Source organism: Zingiber officinale, chromosome 5B (assembly GCF_018446385.1).
Source record: "Zingiber officinale cultivar Zhangliang chromosome 5B, Zo_v1.1, whole genome shotgun sequence".
Lineage (NCBI taxonomy): Eukaryota > Viridiplantae > Streptophyta > Magnoliopsida > Zingiberales > Zingiberaceae > Zingiber > Zingiber officinale.
The window spans coordinates 43,907,405-43,913,581 of record NC_055995.1 but is presented as its reverse complement, the minus strand read 5'-3'; the positions used below and the strand labels follow the sequence as shown (position 1 = coordinate 43,913,581).

The window sequence follows — 6,177 nt, the reverse complement described above, 5'->3', positions numbered from 1 at the left end:
GGTATCACACCTAGATCCTGAACATGGTGAAGCATGGTTATATCACTACCCCTAATCATGTATAATCAGGTAAGCAATAACATGAGATGCAAAATAAGCAATCAACCAAGCATGTAACAGGTATCGGGTAGTGACTAACCGAAACAATTAAGAAACATAATTGTTGCTATTTGTTAAATTCACTACTATGCATATCAAAGACATAAAGTCAAAAGTACCCGCCTCCAATATAGATCGAGCTAAATGACCTCTGTGTCGAAGTGCTCGTCCGCGTCAAAGTCCTGTGTCACGAATATATATACATTTTATTTAGCTACACTCCCATAAATAGCTAAATAAAACCCTTATGAACAATTTAGGGCAAAACCCTAAACCATAAACCTCAACCTACCTTAATTAAATCCAACGGTTAATTAGGGTTAGTAACCTAATCCCTAATTAACCCATTAGAGTAATAATTCAAACATAAATCAATTATACTCACAACAATGCATTTACCTCAATCCAAACTCACCCAAATTCGTATACTTCGTCGTAAATTTGTCGATGGAGCACCTGCTGGAAATTCACCTCGCTGCTCGGATCAAGAAAAGACCCACAACAATCCACCACTACCAGGATGCGATTTCCGCACCGGATACCCCTGGTGAGCAAGAGACAAGACTGCTCAGTCATTAACAAATCTCAACTTCTATACAGAACATGAAATTAACATAATACCAATCCCAATCTTACCAAACCAGATTGGTAACCTCCTTCCCCAAAGTCACTGTGGTGACGAACCAGTAGAGAGCAGCAGCAAGAAAAGACCCGCTGGTGCCGCGATGAGGAGACACCAAGAGTCGGCGGTCTAGGGCATAGATGGAACTCGACCGGAAGAGAGGAAAAGACTCGGCCGGTGGTGGCGTTCTGCACTGGGGTTCGGCACAGAGGAGGAAGAGGAAAGAAGGCCGACACTGCTCGACGTCAGCGGAGGAGAGGAGATCGGCACGGCGGAGAGTGAAGTCGGCTAGGGCAGAAGGAAGGTCTCTGCTCGGCTGTGCTCACGCGTCGCCGTCGCTTGGACAAGGAGGAGGAAGGGGGTCTCGGTGTGAGGCGAGGAAGAGCCGCGGCTCGGGAAGGAAATGGAGAAAAGGCGAGGGAAAACCGCTCAGCGGTTAGGGCTCAGAGGAGAAGAGAAATCACGTGAGGGGCTTGGGCACGCGGGGGAGGAAGCACAGTGATGAGAGGAAATAAATAAGAAAAGAAAAAAAAATAAAAATAAAACTTTTCCTCTTTAAAGCGGGGTAGCCTAAACAGGCTTTTCTGGGGCCCCGTTTTTATCCCCGTTATCTCGTCCGTACGAGCTCCGAAAAATTTCCAAAAACTTTCCAAAAATTTCGAAAAATTCCCTTATTAATATTCGCCTATCTTCGGTATTTTACATTTTTCATCAAAAAAATCTTTATTTATAGCAATTGCATTATAATAGGTACAACATGCTAAAGTAAATCATTTTTCTTTTTAGTTACACTTCTTCAAAAATATTATACATAAATATTTATATCAAAAAAATCTTTCTCAACTTAATCAAACTTAGTTAAATTTGATCAAAATAGCTTCAACATGAATAAGATTCATTGTAAAATTGCTTAAACTTAATGTTTGTTATAACATTTGTAATGGTGATTTTGATCCTATTGAAGCGATTGTAATTTAATTTAAATAATTTTTGACTAAGTTGATAAAAAAGACATATAAAAGTATTTTGTGCAATGAGAGTACGAATGTAATGAAAAGAATGTGTAGATAGTCTACGTTGAATGTTACGATGGGAAGGATTTAGATGATTATGAAAGAAAATAAAGTTGAGAATATAAATCATCTATGCATGATTTATAATGTATGGAATTAATGTAGACAAAAGGAAGAAATATGAATACATGTATGAAATATTTATGCATAATGCATAATAGGGTAATATATGAATTATTATGTACAAAAGAAAATAAAATGTTAGAAGAGAGATTGAACCTTGGATCTCTTGTAAGGAACATGTATAGGATACCAAAGGGGATAGGAGAATTATTGATAAGGAGAGAAAGGACTAAGTAGTTAAGAATAAGAAAGGATTCTTTTACTTAATATGCATAACCAAGTTTTGATCCTTGGTTCTCTTGTGGATGCATGCATGTGTTAACCAAGTGGGATAGAAGAGGATATTGTAAGAGGAGAGATAGAAAATTTTATTAAAGGAGAGAAAAGAGAGAAATTAAGGGAAAGAAAAGAGAGAACTCAAAAGGCATCTCTCTAGAATATTCTTGTCATTTAAGGGGAGAAATGAATAGGGAGGATGAATCAAGTCAAGTTTCCTCCCCTCATCTTAGTATAAATAGGCATGGAGGGGGGACTTCAACTTCATCCTCAACCCACCGAGCAACACAAGAGGAAGAACACCTTCTTCCTCCTCACTCTCCCCCTCTTTTCTTTCTTATTGTTGCCGAGCAACACAAGAGGAAGAGAAGCCTCTTCTTCCTCCTCCTCTCCACCAAAAGACTTAGCCACTCCTCTCCTCCATTGGTGCCGAGCAAACAAGCAAGGAAGAAAGGTCCCCAAGCAAGTTCTCAAACCTAGGAAACTTAAGCGAAGAAGGTAAGCTTCCCCTCACCTGTGGTACAAGGCTTTATATATATTTTTCAGATTTTATGAGGATTTTAAAACCTAGAAACAAGTTTGAGAAAATTCGGTTAAGAAGAGCTTCGAAATCTAGTGAGGTGTAACTAAGTCTACACTACATGATAGATTTTCTATACCATGATATGTGATAGCATAGGAAATGCTATACATAATGAGAAAAGAATGAAATTTATGTTATGTATATGTCATGATATGTGATAGCATAGGAAATGCTATACATAATGAGAAAAGAATGAAATTTATGTTATGTAAATGCCATGATATGTGATAGCATAGGAAATGCTATACATAATGAAGAAATGCTATGTTATGTAAATGCCATGATATGTGATAGCATAAGGAAATGCTATACATAATGAAGGAATGAAATTATATTATGTAATATGCCATGATATGTGATAGCATAAGGAAATGCTATACATAATGAAAAGAAACGAAAAAAGGAAATGCATGAAAGATTGTTAAGGACATGATATGATAGTTATGCATGATATGTTATTTTGTATGGTTTGTACCAAGGGTGGGCTCCGTCTAAGAAAATGAAATTATGTTATATGCCATGATATGTGATAGCATAGGAAATGCTATACATAATGTTATGTAATATGCCATGATATGTGATAGCATAGGAAATGCTAAACATAAAGAAGAGAAAATGAAATTATGTTATATGCCATGATATGTGATAGCATAGGAAATGCTAAACATAATGAGGAGAAAATGAAATTATGCCATGATATGTGATAGCATAGGAAATGCTATACATAATGTTATGTAATATGCCATGATATGTGATAGCATAGGAAATGCTAAACATAATGTTATGTAATATGCCATGATATGTGATAGCATAAGGAAATGCTATACAAAATGAAGAAATGAAATTATGTTATGTAATATGCCATGATATGTGATAGCATAGGAAATGCTATACATAATGAAAAGAAATGAAAAATGAAATGCATGAAAGATTGTTAGGGATATGATATGATAGTTATGCATGATAAATTATTTTGTATGGTTTGTACCAAGGGTGGGCTCCGTAAACGCCCGGTCGATGGAATAAGACTCGGGCCTCGTTAGTAATAGGCTTCACGCATTATGTATGTGGTACAAACCGGGATCCCAAATGATGATGATATTAATTTCAAGTACTTATAAGTATAAGTTTTCAAATTCATGATGCATTGCCTACATATGTGCTTGAATTATCTAATGATTAGATATTATGGCACGTGATATTATGATATGACTATGAATATGATACCCTTATATGTCGTATGCTTATGATACCTGCACGATATTGATATGCAATGATATGAATTCGGTTTAGTGAGTAGGAAAGGAACTTACTGAGCCATGAGTTCGGCAAAGAACGATCCGGACAAATTAATATGATTAGTTATAGAATCAACATATGCACATTTAATCTGTGATATCATGTTATAAAATGAATGTTTAAAAAGACTTTTTAAAATCAATAAGCACCCTTTTGATGAAAAATATAAAGAGGTACTTCAATCTCTTATAAGTGAATATCTCAAAGATAATTCAATAGAGATGGTGTCTCTAAATCTTAAGGACGAAAATAATAGCTATTAACTCTAAATCACGGACAGAATAATTCTTCTCATGGTACAAGAGTCATAAGCTATCACTCAATCATGTTGCATCAATATTGCACCTAATCTCTCGATAGATGTATTTGTGTAAAGAACAAATGCATTTTCTCAAGACGAAATGACTATCACTAGAGTATTCATCAATATCTACTTGAGCTCCTACAAACTTGCTTCACAAGTCTCAAACTAGGCAAACTTGACTTTTTTTCCTATTCAATCGGTTCAAAGGTGTAGCAATGTTAAAAAACCCTCCAACAAATCTCAATAACAACTAGCTAGTCTAAGAAAACTATGAATCTCTTACATTGATTTTTGTTGTTCTCATTTGACAACTACTTCAATCTACTGCAAGATTCTTAGGATTCTCTTAATGATAGATAAGTGGGATTTTTAGCATAAAATTTAAAATTTTGCTCACATACCTATTGCAAATAATATATCAAGTCAACTAGTAGTTAAATACAGTAGAATGTCAATTTGACTCCTATTATACTTAAGGTCTATTGATTTTTCTTTGGGATCAAATGTCAAATTTATGTTTTGGGTCATAGAGTTAATTTCTTTAGAATTTTTTATACCAAAACTTTAATTAGTTATTTTATAGTTAGTTCTTTATTTTGATTTTAATTTGTTTAAAAATGCTAAAAAAATTGATTCACCTATCATAATCATTTTAAATTCACTTTCCATTAAGTTAATAAATTCTTTTAAGAACTTAGTACCAAAGCTTAAGTCATCTACATATACTTGAGTTATGAAAATATCATTATTATATTTTTAATAAATTAGGTTGGATCAATTTGTTCAAGCTTGAGGTCCTTAGAACTAAGTATGTTGACAACCTTTCACAGTCTATATAAGGCCTTTATGAGTGTGAATATGTTATTAGAAAAATCTAGATTTTCAAATTTTCATGGTTGTTTAATATATATTTTTTCTTTTATGAATCCATTTAAGAATGAGAACTTAACATTCATTTGATATAAATCAAAACTCTTATGGGCTACATAAATTAGTAACATCCTAATAAACTCAAGTATAATTAAAGGGCATAAGTCTCATCATAATCTAATCTTTCAACTCACTAATGCCATGGGCTACTAAGTGTGCTTTGTTTTTTTTTCATTACTTTTTTTACTACATTGTTGGATTGGAAGTGTGCTAGAGAGGGTGAATAGTTAAAATTAGAGCTTCATTGTTTGTGATTAAACTTTTCAAGTAAACGCAACAGAAATAAATATAAACAACTAAACAATGCACTACCAATATAAACATAGCACAAACACAAGGCACAAGGGTTTAACATGGTTCACAACTTCCAGACTACAACTCTACATTCCTACAATCCTCACTATAAATTCCACTAGCTTTCTTCTTTTTAGCATCAATTGAGGTAGAAGAAACCTCCTATAATATAATAGTTTTACCGTCTTAACACGAGATGTAGATTTTGGTATGAAATAGTGATGAAATGCAAATAAAATATACTTTATATAGATTTGTATGAGTAAGATTTGGATCTATAAGGCACAATTCCCTACTTCTAATCATTGACCTGAAGAAGGATACAAAATCTTGTATGTAAATTAAGATCGTCCCCATAAAGAGCTTTAGCACAAAGAACAATAGAGATTTGTAGTGGAGATTTTTTTTAGTACACCAGGACTAGCTTAGTTGGTAAGTGTATGATATAATAACTATAATGGTTGGGGTTAAAACTTGACAGGAGATTTCATCACCTCTGCGGACCCTACACATACACTTGCCAATTTAGGTTCCTACTAAACTCCCTCTCAATGGAGTGAAGCATTTGTGAGGGGGCCGCTAACGTGGTAGTATCACGTTTTTTTTATAGTAGAGATTTTTTAGAAAGACTTTT

At 34.2% G+C, this 6,177-nt stretch overlaps 1 long non-coding RNA gene across 1 annotated transcript; it reads right to left on the bottom strand.

The window, feature by feature from the left end:
• Positions 1 to 239: 239 nt before the first annotated feature.
• LOC121987374 lies at positions 240 to 767 on the bottom strand. The gene is made up of 3 exons (XR_006113535.1): positions 736 to 767; positions 499 to 643; positions 240 to 281 (listed from the first exon to the last, which is right to left on the bottom strand). It is a non-coding gene; the product is annotated as an uncharacterized LOC121987374 (long non-coding RNA).
• Positions 768 to 6,177: the final 5,410 nt, after the last annotated feature.